The 20,407-nt window shown below is 37.3% G+C and overlaps 1 protein-coding gene and 1 pseudogene across 2 annotated transcripts in view; both read left to right on the top strand.

The window, feature by feature from the left end:
- LOC139975815 (uncharacterized) overlaps nucleotides 1–20,407 on the top strand; it is an 87,414-nt gene that overhangs the window by 11,136 nt on the left and 55,871 nt on the right. The gene's annotated exons all lie outside the window — the stretch shown is intronic.
- Nucleotides 16,424–16,500, top strand: LOC139976569 (U2 spliceosomal RNA; annotated as a pseudogene).

The following is a 20,407-nucleotide window of genomic DNA, read 5'->3' as shown; positions in this document are numbered from 1 at the left end:
TGGTCTTGATTAAACATGGATACCTGTCCTCTGAATCAACAATAATGTACATATTTTCCAATACTATTGTGTAACCAACATCCTCCCATTAGACCCAGATCAGATATGTAGATCATGTCTAATACCCAGTGCAATGATATAGCATCCTAATAGTCTGTAGATCTGGCATATTTGACATGACCAGATAGATTCAATCCAGAGCTTTAGTATACATAGGGTCCATGGGATATGCATGCAGTGTTTATACGAGGGGTCACACTAGACAGACAAATGTGTGACAAACCAAACCAAACTGATAGTTTCCTGCATGCAAGTATGAGCTATTAATCTGGGCGTATGTCTCTATGCTCATCACCATAATACACTACTTTACTGTACTGTATGTGATGGGCCCTGTTCTGTCCTGGTCCCCATTAACTGGGCACAGTTATTCTTTACAATAGCCCCTAAGCATCTTTTAAGTCTGTAACACACAATAGGCGAACTGAAGAAGAGGCTTTGTTGGTTTTTGGCCAATAAGGCCTGCCTTACCACACAATGAGACTTCTTTATGCAATGGTATTTCCATTGCTTGAGGGGCTTTTGTCTGGGGTAATCAGGCTGAAGAAGATAAGTGTCTGAGAACCCATCATTACCAGCATGGCCTATTATTGATAGTTTTGTTAATGTGGTGTTTCCAGAGGGGTAGTAGTGTTGTGGTAATACTGTGGTTAGTTGTACATTGTAGGTGAGGAATGTGATATATAATGGCAGCGCTCTAGCAATGGGAGAATATAATACCAATGGCATGTTACTTGACAAGTTTGCATATCTGTAGAATATATGGTTACCTGCCACTTGGTGTAACTTCAGTTGCCATGCATAAAAAGAAGTAGATCATAACAGCTGGAAGTAACCAAGCTTAGGCTACCAACAGATGCTATGGATTAGTCATGGCTTTTCAGACTTGTATAATAACTGCAGTGATAAAATTGTCAAAACTGTTGGCCTTACCATTCCTATGTTGAAAAGTATACTGACAGCTTGCCAAAACAAAAGTACCCATGTCTGCAGTGGATAGTCTGGAAATACATGTTTGAATGTGTAGCTTTCACAGTTAAATTGCACAATTTTCTAAACCATATGGTTGCTAGTAGTCAACTGCTTTGCCAGTAAATACATCAGGCAAGGACGTTGACGGTGGCATGTTTGGCTGAAATTGCTCTGGACCTAAATCTGCCATTCACAACACTTCCCTAGATGCCACGTCATGGCACCTTTACCATGTAATTTCACTAAGTCATCCTGTAGTAATGGTTTGAAAAGTTTAATTGTGCATACAGTAGGCTGTGGCAAGCATCTTCATTATATATACTACTAATTTATTCAAATAAACATTTTGTTATGTTCAAGCATTTTGTGGGGTTTGGACTAATTTGTTTTATTGTATGTAACATACATGGTATATATGTAGAGAGTACTATGTGTTGTTAAGTATCACTAATTGGTGAATTAATTGAAGCGGTGGATGGTATCTTTGTAACTACTTTGGGATCTCTCAGATGTCTCCTTGAGTGGTGTACAATGTGAGACAAAGACATTCTGTAGAGGCTACACCTAATGAAAGAAAGAGTTTAAAATTGAACACGTCAGACTCACGGCAAACGACTCCTTGATCACACGATGACAGTATGTAAAGTTAGCAAGATGAAATCAAAAGTCTGTTCTTGTAATATGAGTTCAGATGGGCTGGTTACATTACTTTTGAATAGCAGACCACAGCAGATTCATTGTAATGCCCAAGGTAAAGGCAGCTGTCAAACTTGTTTAGAGAGGTCAGTGGCCTATAGCACCCTTATTTTGACAGAGTATGATGAGAGAAGGTTTGGGTTGGGACCGTTTATAATGTTTAGAAGAACAGCTCTTTGTGCTGTGGAAGAGTGTCAGAATAAAGTTTCTAGACCTGTGGAAACATTGGTGAGAATGAAGCAGTGATAAAGTTTTGTGCAGTGGCACTCTCCACTGGACAATGGTCAAGAATTGTGTGTTTGGGGAAGGGGAGGGGTGGGAGAAGATGAGCACATTGTGTCTGATATGAAAATGATGGTTAAATGCATTCGAGTTACATATGCATATCTACTGTATGTATACATGTTCACATTTTAGTTTGATTAATATGATGCTGGAGAATTATCTCGATAATGTTTAAATGCTGAAACAAGGGATTGCTCTGTCAGTGTCTTGCTACAAGATCCTTCATACAGTGTGTATGCTGCATAGGCCATGTACAGGATGTTGGTATGATTCATATGACGAATGCGATGATGCTGTACACCATGAAACCAGTTAAAATGTTACTCGTGTTGTATAAACAATGTACAGTAGGTGAAGATCTATGGTTTTGTTATTTAACACTGGTTAATGTACGGTATTGAAAACTGACAGGAAAAGGTTAGGGTAAAAGTTAGGGGAGCATTGAAACAAACTTTTCTAGACTTTTAGTGATTGTTATGATGTATCAAAGAGCAAGCGTTATGTCAACAATATCCAGGATATTGTGCACTGAAACAGGAGCTTACTTTGTTGTTTCATGATCTGCACATTGCTGCAAACATTGAAGTTGTCGTGGAGTGTTTTTTTATTAGTGTTCATGATTTATGCCTTTGTCTTTCGATGCCAAAGATGTACCCAATCCTCCTGGAATTGACCTAGTCTGCAATCCCTGTGATCTTGGCTCTTGAACATTTTGTATGTTTTAAGCATAGGTCGGTAGTTTTTGCAATGTGATGTTTCCTCAAGAAGAAAGAAAGAAAGAGAAAAACAACAAACAAACAAACAATTTTATAAGAAGAATTTATCATTACTGACCCTAGACAATGAAAAGAACAACTGCACAGTGTTATACCTCTACTTCTCTTCAAAAGAGAGATCAAAAGTGAATGACCAAATTATAACTTTAATTATGCAGTTTGTACTGTTGACCATTTATGAGTACTATCAACCAAATTTTGCATCCTGCCACATAGAATTACAACAATCCAGGTTTTGTTTGAATAATCAGAACATTACTTTAAATGTGACCGATAGAGGAACATTTCTGTCCTCTGAGAAGTGAAACATACATAATGTTAACCCGTATTGACCCTACATTAGAACTAACCCATTTACATTAGGCATTTGACATCGACCACTTCTGCTTGGTCAATCTAGGCTGACAAGCCCTACCCATTTGCTGTTGGGTTGATGGCTTCCAAACAATAAGGATGCTAAACCAAGGCTAGGTTTCCCACATTTTGTAGAATATCTGTCAATGATAAACAAAAACTTTGTTCCCCCTCTTCCCTCCCAAAATTCCTCACAAGTGGCATCTGATTGTCTTCACTGCATAGTTTGGCCTCTTGCCCAAGAAAGTCTAGCAAACAAACAGGCAATTGATTGACAAGTTGACAATCCCCAGTTTGGTAAGTGTAAAGGGCTACTGCTACTACTAATGGACTCCTGTATAGATGTGGATAAACATATATATTACATATGTTATAGCTCTTTAAGGTACTTGAAGGAATTGTATGAATTGTGAACTTGTTGTTCATTAAAAGAAGTAGGTTACTATTAAGCAGGAGTAGCATTTTTGTATGAAATGTATGTCAGCAACACCTGTCTGAAAAGCATTGGTTTTGACTTTGAATGGCCAAAAAAAAAATGATTGTTATATCAAGGGTAAACACAGTGACGAGGCTATCAACCCTCCATAACAAATATGTACTAATTACAGTGACAGCATGGTGACCTATCCATTGTAGTACCTGCATACAGTGATGTGTGCATTAGACCATTAGACTTTGATCATGCAGTTATGACTGGGTAATTCCAGAAGGAGGGTTGGGATTTTAGCTTTCAAGGTCAATTTTAAGTATAAATAATAATTGAAACAGTCATGTATGTCATTGTGCATGAAGAAAGCATATAGAGCTAGTTCTCATTTATTCAATACAATCATATAGCAGGCTTAAATGTGACTTGTGGTAGAGAACTAAAATAACTAAAGGGGAAAAAAGGACCCTTAAAAACATCAGAGACTCATAATTTGTCAAGTTGAGTGGACTAATTTGTCTAGCATCAAATATGAGGTTAGGTCCTATGAAACAGTGCAAAAGTAAATAACAAAAAACTAAAAGAGACTTTCATTGACAGGATGAATTTCAAATTTGTCAAAGGACAGGTGTTATTTAAATTTAATCCATGGTGTGCTCTGTTGCTTGCATGAACTTAAAGGAACATGCAAATTATGAAAGGTATTGAATTTATAAATTTACTTCGTTCCCCACTTACCTGTCTCCCCACAACCTATATAAATTGAATTTATAAATTGATGGACTAACATTATCAATTTAGCATGTGGAGCTGACATTATGGCTAGTTAAGTCTTAAAGGAGCATTGCAGACTCTCAGCTCATGTTAAAAGTTCAGAATTTATATGATCATTGGAAAAGGTATAGATACATATTCATTGCACTTCTTGCAAAATAATATTTCAACACTGTAATCAATTTTTGGCCTAATGTCCATATATCCTTTACATTGAATTGTTGCTTAGAACTGATGCTTTGGTTAAAGTAGTCAATCATTGCTACCAGTGTGCTTTATGTCATTCATATAGAAGGATTGCCAAATATAATATGTCTGTCAATTTATTCTTTGAAAATAATAGAAACATTGTTCAAGCACAGACTTTGCATTCCAACCTGATAACCTTTCCCCTGTTTAGATAGCAAAGGTGTTTTGTAGCAGCACTTGGTATATATAACCATGGAAGTGTTTCATAGTATTATAAGTCAATCATATGTAACAATATGCTGGAGCTAGTAGCCTCTATATATATCTAACAAAACTGACTAAACATGTAAATGTGTTGTATCTACCTCACTGGATGTCTCTATATATTTGTCTGTCTGTATGAGTGTCTGTTTGTCTTCATGGCCTTCGGTGTCCCATTTTGTTGTCAAAATTGAGTAAATCATTCAACTGTGTTAAAAACATGCACCTCAAATACAGTTAATGTGACAAAGTATGGGCTGCAATGCTGCTTCTATGTTGGTTTTGAGATTTAGTCTTCTTGATTTTCTTCTGTTGATGTGGAAGCAGAAGGATCCCTTTATTATGTTGATATACTGAAAAGTGCCCAGTAAATTTTATGTATCATACACGAAATATCATTTGTGAACCACCAGAAGTATATCTTAATTGTCATATTTTCTCCAGCTAACGGTTGTACAATAAGATTTTACTATGAATCTTATGTCCGGTTTGCACAGTATTCGTGAATCAGAAAAATACATTTCTATAAAATTATGAATAGGAACACCTATGTTTAGTTGTTGGGCACCAAACATTTTATAACCATCAGATTGGTGTCACTAATAGATATTTAAATATAGATTAGTATGGGTGTCAAATTCAATGAATAATACGCTATACAGGGTGTACCATATGTACAGCCTTAGTCTTAGCATCCTACCTGGGAACATCTCAAATTGACAGGTGCATGATAGTTACTCAAGCTATTACTACAAGTTGCCTATTAAGGGGGCCAAAACTGCAAGCTTAAACTTGCACATTAATATAGGCGACTTAGTAGACTGTTGAAACATCAAGTGAGACCTCATTAGTCTGTACTATGGATATGAAGTACACTGTATGTGAAGCTGTCCACTATCCATGGTATATAGTGTTGAATAACTGTTCAGAAAGTGCAATGACTCACACAGTATATATGTGCCATGACCCTGGCATCATATTGTTTTAATTTAATGATTAAATACATCCTATTTTAGTCTCTGAGCTCATGGGGTAAAGCAGGTCCCTCAGACCACATTCAATTACACCTGTTATTTATACAATGGATTTACTGTGTCAGAAAGATAGTGGGGATGAATACCTTCTTCACAGGGGATAATAGTCTGATAAAGCACCAATATGTCACCTAGTGGAGTCAGGCTATCCACCTAGCTGACAAGTTTCAGCCTTTGTCAATGCCTAGACAATCTTTAAAATCTAGTGGTATGCATGGCGGCTCTTATGCTTGATTTGAGGCGCATGCCTAGAAGCAGCAGTTGATTGGACTGCCCTACATCCCCTGTTGGTAATGGCAAATTATGGCACAGGCTAATTCTAAGATACCATATGAAAGTCTGCTATATATCTGTTTTCGATGCTAATATCTGAACTTTCTGAAGTATGAGTAAGTTTCAATTTAATTTTACCAAATAGAAAATCATTTGCATAAGTATGGTCTACTGTCCAGCACAAACATTATATTCACAGCCACTGGTTGCTATGGTGTTGGCCCACTGTGTTTCAGCTCCCTGCTTCACATACAGTTTATGCTTTCTGGTCTGAGAGTAGAATTCAGCAATATTAGTCATTATGCTGAGGTTGATCTGGCTGGTGCATCTGCTGTCTGTTAATAAAGTTGGCTCAGTGTCTTGGAATTATTGTTTTCACTAATTTGGATTAATGGAAGGAAAATTATGCTAAACATGATGAGTAACAGCTCATATTTACCCTTGGGATTATCATGAGGTCATTAGTTCCTGGCAGTATTCCCATTACAAGATATTATAGTTTCAGAAGCCTAACTTCTCTAAAATCAGAAAGTCTCTGTGATGAGTGGTATGGATGCATGGAATTCATAGCTCCCTGATACATGTATCGCAGCCAATTAGAGAGTTTGTCGCCAATGCTTAGCTGGGGTAAATGATAGCCTGAGTGATTGGTTGGTTTGATGAAAACAAATATTGAGTTAGTATTGAATGTATGTTTGTCAACTTCTTTGCCATTTTCCTTTTTTGTTTCAGTTGATGTTTTGCATTTTGTGTAGCTCAGTGAGTGACCATGTATAGTTGGTTGTCTTTGTGGATTCTATCTAAAATAATAGGTCAGTAGGTAAAAAAAAAGACTTGGTTATCACCGATCGTTGAGACTTCGCAGCTTGGTCAACCGCTTATCAAGAGCTATCTCCAGCAAATCAACATGTGTACACAGTAGCGTGTTTGCTTAGGCCTTGTTATTTCTATAATATCTTTGTGGGTTACCGCTTCATCCCGATAGAACAATTTAAAAGTACACAGAGTACCACCAGTTTGCCACTGAATTTATCAGACATTATAAGATGAAGCATACATAGACTTACATACATGTGTAAATCCAATATCTAGTATATATACTGTACATCCTTTGAATGTTGCGTCAAAAATCGGCATCATCTAAGAACAGACTCTGTAGTGGAAAATGAATGGATTTTCTGTGTGTTATCTAGCTGATCGAGTAGACAAAGTGGGGAACATTGTTATGAGAGATCGGTAGCTGCGACAGGAGTAGCGTTAACTTGACTCTTAAGAAGGAGTCGCGACTCTGAGAAGGAGTCCAGTTAGTTAATAGTAAAAACAGTACATAATGCATTAAAACAATTGATGCATATATTACAGTGTAATATATTTGCTGATACGTACTAATCCAATGCGGAAACAGTATTACCCACACAAATCCAATACATATTACATACAAATCTGATACATATAGGACATACAAATCTGTATCGTTTGTACACTGTGCTTTGGGTATATTGACCGCAGCTAGCTGTTTGTACTACTGACTGTACACTAGTGTCTAATTACCGACGGTAGCAAGCTGTGTGTGTATTGTCTGGGATCGATGGTGGTGTCTTACACTTCTGTTACACCTCATTCGAAACTAGGTCAGATTACTGGCATTAGACGTTTCTTTTTGCGCGAGTCTTCACACCCTTTAAGTACATAGTATAAATTGATCTATTCGGTGTACACTAGCTACTTCCATGTGGAATGTCCTCAAGGTGCAAACAAGGCTAACACTTGGGTTTTCTTTCGGTATTCTGACATTATGTCAAGTATCTAGGCTATAGTGTGATTCTCCATGCTAGGCCCTCCCACTGAACTGCAAAGACTCCGACATGAATACCTATATATGTGTATCATACAGAGCTTCAAGCAGTGTTAAATGAACTTGCCTGTTCTGATACAAATGCACTTTGTATTCATGTGGTTAAAGCAGGCAAAGTGATTACTATTCAGTTTCCTCTCATATGTGTCTGCTAAATGCCTTTGTATTAAAAAGCAAATTTCTTTCAGTCTGATTCTGATTCATAATCATTGTCTGTGATTTTGCTGCAGTCTTGTTCTGTTGGTGTTATTTTTATGATTAAAACATATTGTTCTTTATCGGAGATTCGTTGACACTAGTTTGTGTGGGAGTTATTTTGTTTTCTAATACCGATAGAGATATCTAAGGATACAAGCGGTTGGTGTCATAGCGATGAAACAAATATCTCCAAGCAGTGATAAGCTTAGTACTGTGGTAATCATTGATACCCATTTCCCTAGTAGTTCCCCCCCCCCCCCCCCCATGATCACAGTTCTCCTTGATACACAGATGTTACACCTAATTCAAGGTTACACCATTAAACAACATTCAGTTCAGAGGCCTTTCTTATATTCACCTGATGTTATGTAGATCACCTTCATGTGCATGTATAATATTGAAACAATTAAGGTGTGGTGCAGTTGGGCAATATACTCTTTTTCAAGATTGGTTGAATAAATACTTTGAGATAGTGCTTATCTGAGGTGCCAATCAATTTCTGATAGATACTGTTCTTTGGAATGTTTAACAGTGCATATATGAATTCAGGTAGATTATAATGTGACCTGACAGTTAGTGTTATGAAATTTTATCTGATATCTGTATTAATTTAATTGACCATTTCTGTAAAAGGTCTAAGTGTTTTCCTTTGTATTTAATAGTTTTGATGACACTTATTGCATTCTCATATATGTAAAAATAATGTACAGAAAATTTTGTTTGTTGGAACAGTGTGTTCTTAGAACTTGTTGGTCTGTTCCCATTGTTTAACCAAGGGACTGCAGTCACTACCCAAAAACAAACAGGGTCAATAACTTGGACTTGAACACTTAACTGACCTCTTAAGTAGAAAGTTCTAACAGTAGTAAATGTTACCTCTCCCCCCATTTAGATGAAATCCCTGTTGATTGAGCCGCAGGAAATGCTCACAGGTCAGCCAATTTTAAATGTGACCAGCCTGAACCTAACACACAGGTGCACAATACATGCTACCAACCAGGATGAAATTGTCCACAGAACTTTTAAACTTGACAGGTGTGCCAAAGATGATCATGATATATACAACTTTGGGGTATTTACTTCGCTCCTCACTTACCTGTCTCCCCACAACCTTAGCACCTCATTCTACCGTGTCTAATATGCCCTGGTAATCTTTTAACACTATGCACCCTCAGCAACAGGTGTGCCAAAGATGATCATGATATGCAACTTTGGGGTAACAGTGGATGTTTTGTGTGCATTACTAGCAGCCTGTATCCAGCAGCCGAAATATGGAGTTTTTGGGGGTCACGGTTGGGGGACGGGGTGAGTGAAAGCTTGAACATTGGAAACGTGTTCAAGGGATGAAAGTAACTGTCTCTGATTACCTTAAAGGAGAAATAAACCCTAGTTTTTTTTGCATCCATTCTTACGTTTTGACAGATGGTCTTTCCAATAAAAGCAAAAGAAAAGCATAAAAATCCCTTCTTTGAGGTGAAAAAACGATTTGAATGTAGTTCATGTGTCGCGCCATTTTGTTTGAATTGAGCCAGTACCCGGATGTACCGTGACGAAAGCTAGCCGCATCGCGTATTTCAAGACAAAATCGTTGCCAATCTCTAAAATAATTAGAATTGTACTTTCAATAATAGTAATGAATAAAATATCGATCAAAAAATATCTTTTGTCTTTATTGATCTGTAAAAATGCTTAAAAAGTGTGTAAAATTTGTTATTGTAACGAGTATCAGTAGAAATATAAATTTTGGGATCTTTTCAAGGAATTGATTTTTAACGTGTTTAAATTAGATTGCTTTCAACACGCAAACCGTACTCAGTCCTAGCGATAGCGTTACTTACGTCCATCATTGCACTCCAATTTACTGCCGAGCAAATATCTTCAAACAAGAAAATGGAAGCCTTTGGATTGGAATCGTATCTTTTCGAACCAGAATATTCAGAGGGAGAACTGAGACATCGAGAGGAGGAGTTTGTGCAAAGAATCAGTCCGCGACTGTTGGTGATGTTGGGTCGAATTCCGTTGCTGATACGAATACCGGTTACGCGAGCCACTGCGAAGAATGGTGTCTGTGTGCACTCTGTTCGCCATTGGAAAGCGACAAGGGGAGGATATGCTGCTATGGATTGTTCGCGGAAAAAGCTTTGTTGAACGCAGGAGAATGTCTGACCAACAGACCTGAATTCTCCCAGATATTTTTGCAGCCAGTTCATTTAGAACTCTGTTTTGTAAATTTCTTGAGGTACAAGAAGAAGAATCCTTTTCCTACGGCTGCTGAGAACATAACGAACAGGTACTGTACACCTCAGTGAAAGTTTAATCTTTTCCGGATATTTTATTCCATCTGGAATAACGAATATCTTTTACCTTTTTCTGCTCCCTCTTCCCCTCTTCGGTTAACACAACCAAAGGCTTGGCATTCGGGCATTTTAACCGGTGAAATAAGCGAAGCAAGATGCTCGAACATAGTGCGAATAGACTATAACTCGTATGCAAAGCTTCATTGTTTTGAAGTTACGATGTGGCTGGTGTACGTCACTTTTGAAGCGCCCCCAATACTCATTTTAACAAAATGGCCGTTGTTCAAATGGGTAAAAAAAAAAAATTGGAAAATTCGCGTAAAATTCAGGGAAACTATATTTTGCTTAGTAATTTCATAAATGGTATCAGAAAAATATCCCCTACCGCATGTACGCTCCAAAAATCCAGAGTTTATTTCTCCTTTAAGAAAATCAAGAGAGCAGTTCACAAATGGGGTTCTTCGGCTCTCTGTTAATCCCTGTTTATCCCAGACAGCTGATCTTAGACGTTTTCCCTCAATGTCCATTTTCGTCGGTTATCCACAGACAACTTTACAGTGCACTGCGCAGCAAGATGAAATATCAAGTACGCCACAACGGGGTACTCGACATGCTACTGTAGCAATTGTTGTTTGCATTCGGGCGAAAAATGTGGTTGGCAGAAAAAACTGCCCATCTTGAAAGCTAGTTCTCTCCATCGCCTTGACTGCTAAATTAAGAGCATATGGGCTCAATTTCTCCTTTTCCATTCCTCTGTTTGTGAAGTACTCTTCCTCAAATTGGTTTCATAGCCAAAGGATGCAACATTATAGATATCTCGCTAATACCAAACGACCACCAAAGAAGACTATACTGTAGCCTCTATCTGACTCCATCTGCTAGTTAGCATGGTAACAACTGATGACCTTCTTGTGTCAGATGTATACACAGATAGGGCAATGTATTATCCTTATCAGAGGGGAATTCATGGCCTTTATTCATAGGATGCTATTAATCTCATCACTGGGAACTAATTACCTCACAGGGGTGGTGGAAGGCTCATCCCCTGGGCTATGGAGGGTCTTCCATATCAGTCACAGTTTATACCTCAGTTTTGCTGCTAAGTTTATGCTAGGGTGTGAATGCTATCCCTACTGGCAATGGCATGGAAGGTTTGTCAGTAAGGTGAAGTAAATTGAGGTCACTATATTTATATCTCTCGGTTATAGAGAGAGAGAACTATTTAGAGTTTCTTAGAAGGGAAACACTAGTATTCAAGAAACTATGTGAGGTTCTATTTTGAACTGTTGAACTAATGACACTTTTGTGTGTACAGCAGTCTTTGTAAAAGGAAATATGATGACGCCTGCATTAAGTCATTAACTAAGTGCTTTGTGACTTTCCTGTATGCAAACAAAGTATATAGTGAGCAAACAGTAACCTTTGAGGATCGAAGGACTATGCGTGTGTGTTTATGGGATATTTATTGTGTGCAGATATGTCATTGTTGGTGAATAAGACAACTCATAACCATGTCTGCACAAACTGGCTGAAATGGTGTATATGTTGTATATATGCTATAGATATATAAACATATTTTGGATATTTAACTCTGCTATGGCTCATCCTGGTTCATGATATGTATTGCTTTCTTCCAAAATCTTTGCTTTATGAATTAAACCACCAATGTTTCATAGTTCTGTACATAGCAGAAAAAGTGAGAATTAAGATCTAGAATCATGATATGAAACCAATCTGTTCTACAATATTTGACAGAAGATCATCCTGGCAAGGAATCTGCAGGTGTCATTTCCTTCATGAGATTGTAAATGATAGGTGACCACTTCCTGTCTTCCCTAATACTCCATGTCAACAGTCCAAAAACATTGTCAGATTGTCAGGAAGCCCATTGTAATAGTCACTACTTGTTTCTGAATGTTAAAAGTGCAATGTGGTGGTTGTCATCAGTGTAGTTAGTGTAGAGCTGCTATGCTCTGATAAGAACTGTTTGTTTGCTTCTCATTAGGTGGTAACTGGAGTGGGATTGATGAACCATTCTCTTATCTATTCTTGGGAATAATTTGTTACTTGAAATTAGGCCTTTAATTGACGTTATTGACTAACGTGAAAAGTGAAAAGTGGGAAATTGTGCCACTGAACTTTGTAATTTGTGTGAGAGCTGCTACTCAGATGTGTTTTTATTGTAAAACAACAAAATATTTCTATCATTATTTTTTCTGTTGTTGTTTTTTTTGCAATAAAATTGAAGATTTAAAGCTTTAAATGTATCCCTGCCCATCCTGGCTACAAGACTGGATCAGTTGTGCAGTTGTATATGATCTGCCTTTGAAGCCTCTACAACAGTAGCTTTGAAAGTATCAAAACTTGTAGCGATATGTAACACATGAGATAACAATGTGTCCTCTGCACTTTGTTAAATTTATGCTTGGGAATTTGTCCTGGGAAGTGCCAGGGACTTGAATTTTGCATTTACAGTTTGGTATACAACTTAACAATTAGTACTAGATTAGAGGGAATAGTTTAGTGGACACAATTTCAAGTAGTGGCATGTCAAAAAATATAGCTTGATGTCAGTCTTGTTTCATATTAAAAAAGTTATTACACACTGCAGGTGTCAGTTGCTGTGTACTGCATAGGTTGAAGAATCTTTTGTTTCAAAAACTTTACCTTCTCTTGTGATAAGATGAACACCTAATTTAAAACCTGCTTTGTAACCATGGTAATAGCTGCCATTTGTAGGCGGAGTATTGATTTGGTCAACAAATATCAATTAAAGAGTGAGGAACCATCTACAAGGGAGAGAAAAGGAATTTGTAATAATACATTCTTCAGCCTCAGCGATGATAAATATTGTTTGTTGCGGTTACACAAGTTATTGATCAATTTACAATTTCATTTAGTTCATATGTAGTAGTGTTGATTCCATGCCATTTTCCATTCGTATCCAATATTCTACGGTATTCAATATTTTGGTCATAATAATTATTGATATTACCTTAAAAAATTTATACGAACAGATACATTTCTGACTGTCAAACCACCGTTTTTTAGTTGTAGCAATTTTCCCATATTCATGCTGAGGGTGCTATTAGGTGGAATTCATGCAGAGTGTGGTGCTTAAATTCCTTGTAACATTCCTGCCATAAAATAATCTTTTAAGTTATTGTAAACTGCTGATGATTTCTTACGTGAATGACTTAAAATGTCTACAGTGAAAAATATACTTTATTATAGGATTAAGGAATGTCATACATGATTTCACCTTAAGTGATGATTTGACTATGATATTTGAGCAAAAGACATGATCTCTAGGATTGGTCAATTTTCTAGTACTTTGTAAATGACAATTTATTAACTTTCCCAGTGAGGATTAAATCATCTGGCCTGCAAAGTGCTACTTAATGTCACAGATTGAAAGAAAATTGAAGGTGATTTGCTATCCATCCAAAATGAACCATGGCAGACTTTGTTAACCAGCTAGGAGTTTTGTCTGACAGGCATTTCCAGATAAAGATATGCCTGTCAAATCAAATTAACTCTTCCAATGGGTAACAGAACACTGTGTATGTAAGTAACCTTGGCCTGACCCGTGCACAGTGAGCTCCATTAAAATTATTATAACCATCATATGACAACTAATATAATTATATTGCAGGTAAGGTTTTTTCTCTTTTCCTGCTCTATTTAGCTGTTGGTACCGAGAGTTTTAATCAGCTGAACTCTCAAAAAAAAAGCTGTTGTAGAATATTATTTTTTTCAGGGTGAGATTGAAGGAAAGCTAAATAGCTATGCTACTACAGATAAGTGTCTTAACAGTGTTGTATATATATTCTTAAAGAAAGTGACGAAAGAGGAGTGGGAAAGAAAGTTATTGTAGGTGGAAAGAAAACAAACAATTATTTGTTGTGAAACTTAATGACCAAATTACTTGCGTTGTGAGTGAGCCAAGACCTACCTGAACATCATGTAAAGGAAATTTGAGGACTGACTTGGAGATTAATCTTGAGCAAGAAATAGTTCTTTGCATATATGTGAATTATTCTGATAATAATATGTTTATGAGCTGCTTTCCATTACGCCATTATCGGCACTTCCAGTACCCCCCTCGGTGAGATGTTTCCCGTGAACCTGTTTTTTTTCCAGTGAATGGAATGGCGAGACCTAAGACTCTTGCCCATATGAGCTTCATTATGTCTCTCCTCATCTTTCCCAGCAAGTGTCTATCATACATCTAGATAATTCAGTAACCCTGTCATGCTACGTAACAGTTCATCAGCTGCGTGTCTGCCAAAACCACATCCTTTCAGCTCAACAGCAACAATTGAGATTTGAGAATTACTTCCTTTCCATATCTTCAGATCTGTTCGATTTCCCAGGAAATTGTTGGCTTTAAAATGATCTAATTTTACCCATGTCTCTTTTCTTTGATGTAAACTGTAAGGAGCTCCATAAGTTCTCATTTAGAGCACTAATACATCGCTGTGGTGTGGTTGGGTTTGTACAGTAGGAAGAAGCCATGAGGTGTAAGGAAGCTTCCATAGCCTGTCTAGTTTCCCAGAGTTTGCTAACTGAGATTAAAAAATCTGTATTCTTGTTTGATGTAATCCTTCTGTGTTGATTATAAGATGTTTCGTGCCATAAGATTTGCAGTTAATCCCATTACAACCTTACCACTTCTTATATAGAAAAGAATTAACTCTTCAGCCTCCATTTCAAATTGTCCAAGAATTTGTGTATTTATCAGTGTCATACTTCATATTTTAAGGTAAGATTGACTACTTTAAGAGATTATATGTTGACCGGGAGAAAATAATTCTGATTGGCCAGGAATACAGTAGATGCTGATATTAATTCAAATGAATATCAACAGATGTTCCAAGTAATGCTGTCATATATACAGTATTCAAATTAACAATAGCATATTAATCATTTATTTCCTATGTGGGCCAACCATAAAGTGAGGATGATATAATCTGTAAATAATCGTGAAAGAGACCAAACTCTATAAAGGTCTGGTTTTGAATAAATTCTTGGACAAATTTTCAACTCCCTTGCTCTGTATTTAGTCAAATATATAAGTAAGACTGATGTTTAGCCTTGATGTTTAATTTTGTGTGGTAGTATATTTTTATGGATGTGAAGCCATTCCCCTGTAACTCCTTGCACAGCTAGGAGTCATAGATATTATCATAATCAAGTCACAGCAATATCCGAGCAAACAACAGGGATTAAAATGAATCAAATAATATCTTCAACTGTGCACTGTTTCAAGTGGATGCAACCCTGTTAAGCTTCTCTGAGTGGTTCCCTTAGAAATGTTGAGTTTAAAACACCTGTTAACATTATATCTTTCCTCACCTGCCACATTTCCAACATTTCATGAGGGGATTGTCCACATAGGATTTACCCTGAAGTCAATGAGTCCTAGATGCTATGATGGAGTGTTCCCTAAAAACCTCTAATCCTAACTGGTTTATTCACTTTTGCAGCTTTAATTGTACACTAGGCCAATTGTCAAGGAGGTGGTAACAATGAGGAATTTAACCTTTCATTTTATATACAGTTAGTATCATCAGTCTTAAAGATCTGGCATATTTTGTGCCTTAAATCATCTTATCCAAAGTAAACAAATATCAAGCATGATTTAATTGATATACGGGGAGTATTGTTTTCTTAACTGCCTGAGCTCAATGTCCTTTTCTTCAGTTTGTTACCAATAACAATGGATGACTAAATGACAGGTCAGGTGAAATTTCATGATGACAGTTGTCTAAATGAAAAGTCAGTGGTTAACAGTTTTACTCCCATATTCCTCCGTAGTATGTTTGGAATATTACATACCAAGATTCCTGGGATTACAACATAGGGATCTGACACTGTATTGAATCAGACCATGGAGGTAAAACATATTTTAGCTCCATGATCAGACTAAGCAGTTAGTATCCATTGAATGACACAGTCAGTATCCACACTTCGCTTCTTGGCCTTTTGGCTAAGATCATGTGTAGTATCTGTTCCCTTTCGCGGGGAATGGTGATGCACACCCGACGATGATCACACAGTCACAGTCCCGATGCAAGGGGACTGGGGTTGAGAGCGGATCAGTCGTTTGGTAGTTTGGTTTTCGTGCCCAGGTTCTTTCCTGGTCGACTTTTCCTTAAAAAAAAAAATGTCCACACTTTGCAGTCAATATCCTTTGAATCACACCAAGCAGTCAGTATCCACACTTAGCATTCAGTATCCACACTTAGCAGTCAGTATCCACACTTAGCAGTCAGTATCCATAAAGCTTTTCTTCTTGGAGTGCATGTCAGTCTTTCAGACATGTATGCAAAGTGGTTTAATTTGACTATACTATAAAGTATAGCCATTAAAATATGCGTGAAACTCAAATTTAAAGTTGTTTGACAAATGACTAGAATAGAGACGGGATGTACACTTGTTTAATACATTTCAAGGAATAACAGAGGCAAGGATCAAAGGCAATTTATATGATTCAGTAACGTCAAAACTCTCTAATATTCGATTTTTAAGTGAACAGCATCTTGTTTGACTGAATACGCTCGCATTGAAAATTTCGCACCTAAGCCCTCGATCACCACAATACACAGTAAGCCGCCATTGATTACGTAATACACTTAAAATTTCATATTGATGTGGTAAGGCATTAGGAGCCAATTTTCAAAGCGGGCATATTCAGTCAAACAGGGAAGCAGTTAACTTAAAAATCAAATAATAGAGAGTTTTGAGGTTACCGAATCATATAAATTGTCTTTGGACTGTCAGCCATGGTTATTCCTTTAAAGAGGCAGGGTTAGATCTCACTGTGCAATCTCCTGTGCAATTTGTCTTCATGTTTGTGGTCAAAACTTACAAGGAAACTCTGAGGTGTTGCAATACGCTAAACCATCTAGTAGCTATGATTTAATACAGAGGGCACATGGCAACATCATCAGAAACATTAAAACAGGAATGGCAAGTGGTTAATGGGGTCATGAGGTCACATACTATTAATATGAGGGAAGTATTTTGACCCTTAAGACTGAATAATCTATGGACTTGAACATTGGATTGGGAAGAACAGAGAACTGCTATTCAGAAATGATGGTGGATAGTACAATGATGGGTAAGCCATTAAAAGGTTTCCATGAGGTGAATTTGTCAAGGTATTTATATCTCTTAATCCTGTTAGTTTACTGCAGCCTGAGATAACCCTAACTGGTATTTTACACCTCCTATGGAGAGGACAAAAGAGTCCTTAGTTCTTACTGTAAGGGAGCTAACAGTTTTATACCATGATGAGTGAGGAAACTAGACGTTCAGGGGTCATAGGTTTGTCTAATATTTTTTCAGGTGGACTCTGGTTGCCATGGTGTCTCAGAGTTAGGTAAGATTTCGGAAGAGATAATTAAACTAAGGTATACAGTCGAGCTGATAGGCTTGATTCTAGGTAAGAGCAACAACAATAGCCAGCATAGGGGATGTGACAATTAGGTATATAGCCAACTAAGGACTATTATTATTAGCCATTTACCTCCTCCTCTTTTGAGATCTTATCAGTCTAATAGAACTTTATTATTCAATACAATATTGCTGCACTCTCTCCATGTGCTGCACAGTTTGGAAGATCAAAGGGCTTTTATTTACGATAAGTTATATTCAAGGCATATTCAGATAGCAATAGACTAACTTAAATTTGACATTGCTACCTTATAAACCCCACCTCAATCTCTGGTCGTTAATGCTAAGGATTTTCAAGGTAATTTATATATGGCATAGGGTTTAAGTTAAAATGTATGCCATATTGTGAGGTGAAGGCCTCACGCCCCACCTCAATATCATTTCTTCATGCTAGAGCCCTGGATGCCTCCCAAAGGAACTCATTTTGGCCATTTAAGCCTTTGTTCATAGTGGGGAAGCTGTGATAGAGATTCCTGTAAGTTAAGTCTCTTTTATCATCCATAGGGCTTGAAGATCCTTGGTCTTAGATGGGTCTGGGAGGATGGCATGTTCCATGCAGTCAAGCATTGTCATGTACCATCATTCCAGCATTTCAACAATACATATATGCTGACTTGTTTTCTGTTGGTCCATGAAGTCAGCAACAAATTTCTGTTTAAAGGAGCATATTGCATTTCAGTATCACCCCAAAGTGATGCCTGCATTATGCATACCATTAATTGTGATCCCTATGTTACTCCAAACATGTACCAAAACATATTTTGCACGAAAAATGTCTTGAATCTTACAAAATTTAGCAAAAGGGACGACAATGGAATATGCTAAACATTCCAGATAAATGCAATATGAACCTTTTAAAGGCATCCTATATTTTCAATTTTCACCCTTAGTTTATATGAGTTAATTGAACACACTGACCTAGAGCAGAATGCACATTGTTATTGCAAAATTGGCCAATATCATGCACAATTTGTGAACTTATGACAAGTTCTGAGGCTCGCTTCTTTTTTTTTAGGTTGACAGTGTCAAAGGTCAGTTTACAGTTCAAATAAATTAAAGATGAAGGAGGTGATATGTAAAACAAACATTTCTGAAATATCACTTAGGTAAATTTTTTAACCAATGAACCCTCGTTGCACATGACCCTCTAAGAGAAGAAAGGGTGGTCTTGTTAAAGCCTTGCTTCTGCAGTAGCTGGTATTTATGCTGGACTTTTTGACCTAATCAAGGGAAGGTTGGTATAGAAGCTATTTTTCTGCATCAATAAAGTGTCATGATGAAATAAATCAAAACTTTACTCGAAGAGTTTCATTGAGGATCGACTTTGAGATTGGTGAACATCTTGATTTGCAATATCCTTCCAAGTCACAGATTGTGTTAACAGCAGAATCAGCTTTTTTTAGTTTGTTTTTGTTTAATAGTTAGTGATTATAAGAGGTTAAAAATTGCCATGGTGTGTTGTTGTTTCCTGCTCAGTTCAAGTCTATTGGCTTCAGGGGCGTAGCCAGGAATTTGCCAAGGGAGGGGCGAACCTGTAGGCAAACTATCAGAGCGGTAGATTCTGCATTGAAAACTATCTATCGTAGCGCCACCAAGAGTTGGCCCTACGCGTACAAGAAAATTTTGGCTGAAAATGCCTCCCAGATCGCTGGAAATGGCACATCCCCAGGCCTTGTAAGCTGCATCTTAGCATTTTCTCTTTTGAAATTACTAGCGATATCATAAAAACATACAAAAAAAATATGCTCAAGGGGGGGCGGCTGCCCCCTTCGCCCCCCCTTGGCTATGCGCCTGATTGGCTTACTGATCTTGGTACAGTAGTGTTGTAGTTATTAGAGAGACTACAGTATATATATGTTGACTGGTGATTAGCTGTGCAGTCAATTATTACTGAGCTAGAGTTACAGAAGCTAATTTTTTAATTTATGAAGATCCGATTTAAGCTCTTTCCCTGAGATTGTATGGGACATCACTGTGGGTTGCTGGGGTATAACTTTAATCTGCAGCACCCATATGACTTGTGCACCATGCTGATTCTATTAAAACATTGAACATGCCCTGAAAGCATGTTTGTGTTTCAAACCTTTAGTTCGAAATTTGTTTAACATTTTTTTCCTTCTTTGTGTGATAGAGAAAATGAAATTCTATACCCGCCCTGGGATGGCTCTGTAATGCTGGGTGTTTGAAAGTTCCTCCGTTCTTTGATTAGCAGTGGTTTGAGGTATTAAACTTTCCTGTCAAAACTAATCAAGTATGATTCAAACATTTCCATATGACTAGCCAAACAGTTCAATTCAAATAGGTAAGGCTAAAACTAGACAGGTTAAAGTCTGATACGACTTCAAGAAAAAAACCCAGCATTCTTTTAAGTGGTTTTCATTGCTTGTTACAGTTGATATGTGAAATTTATCCTAAGGCACCCACCATATGTATGCTCATCTCTCAAGTGGTTTCATTGTGAAGTTGACTGATATGTGAAGCCCCTGGGGGTCCCC

Source organism: Apostichopus japonicus, chromosome 11, assembly GCF_037975245.1.
Source record: "Apostichopus japonicus isolate 1M-3 chromosome 11, ASM3797524v1, whole genome shotgun sequence".
Lineage (NCBI taxonomy): Eukaryota > Metazoa > Echinodermata > Holothuroidea > Aspidochirotida > Stichopodidae > Apostichopus > Apostichopus japonicus.
This window is presented reverse-complemented; position numbering and strand designations above follow the sequence as displayed.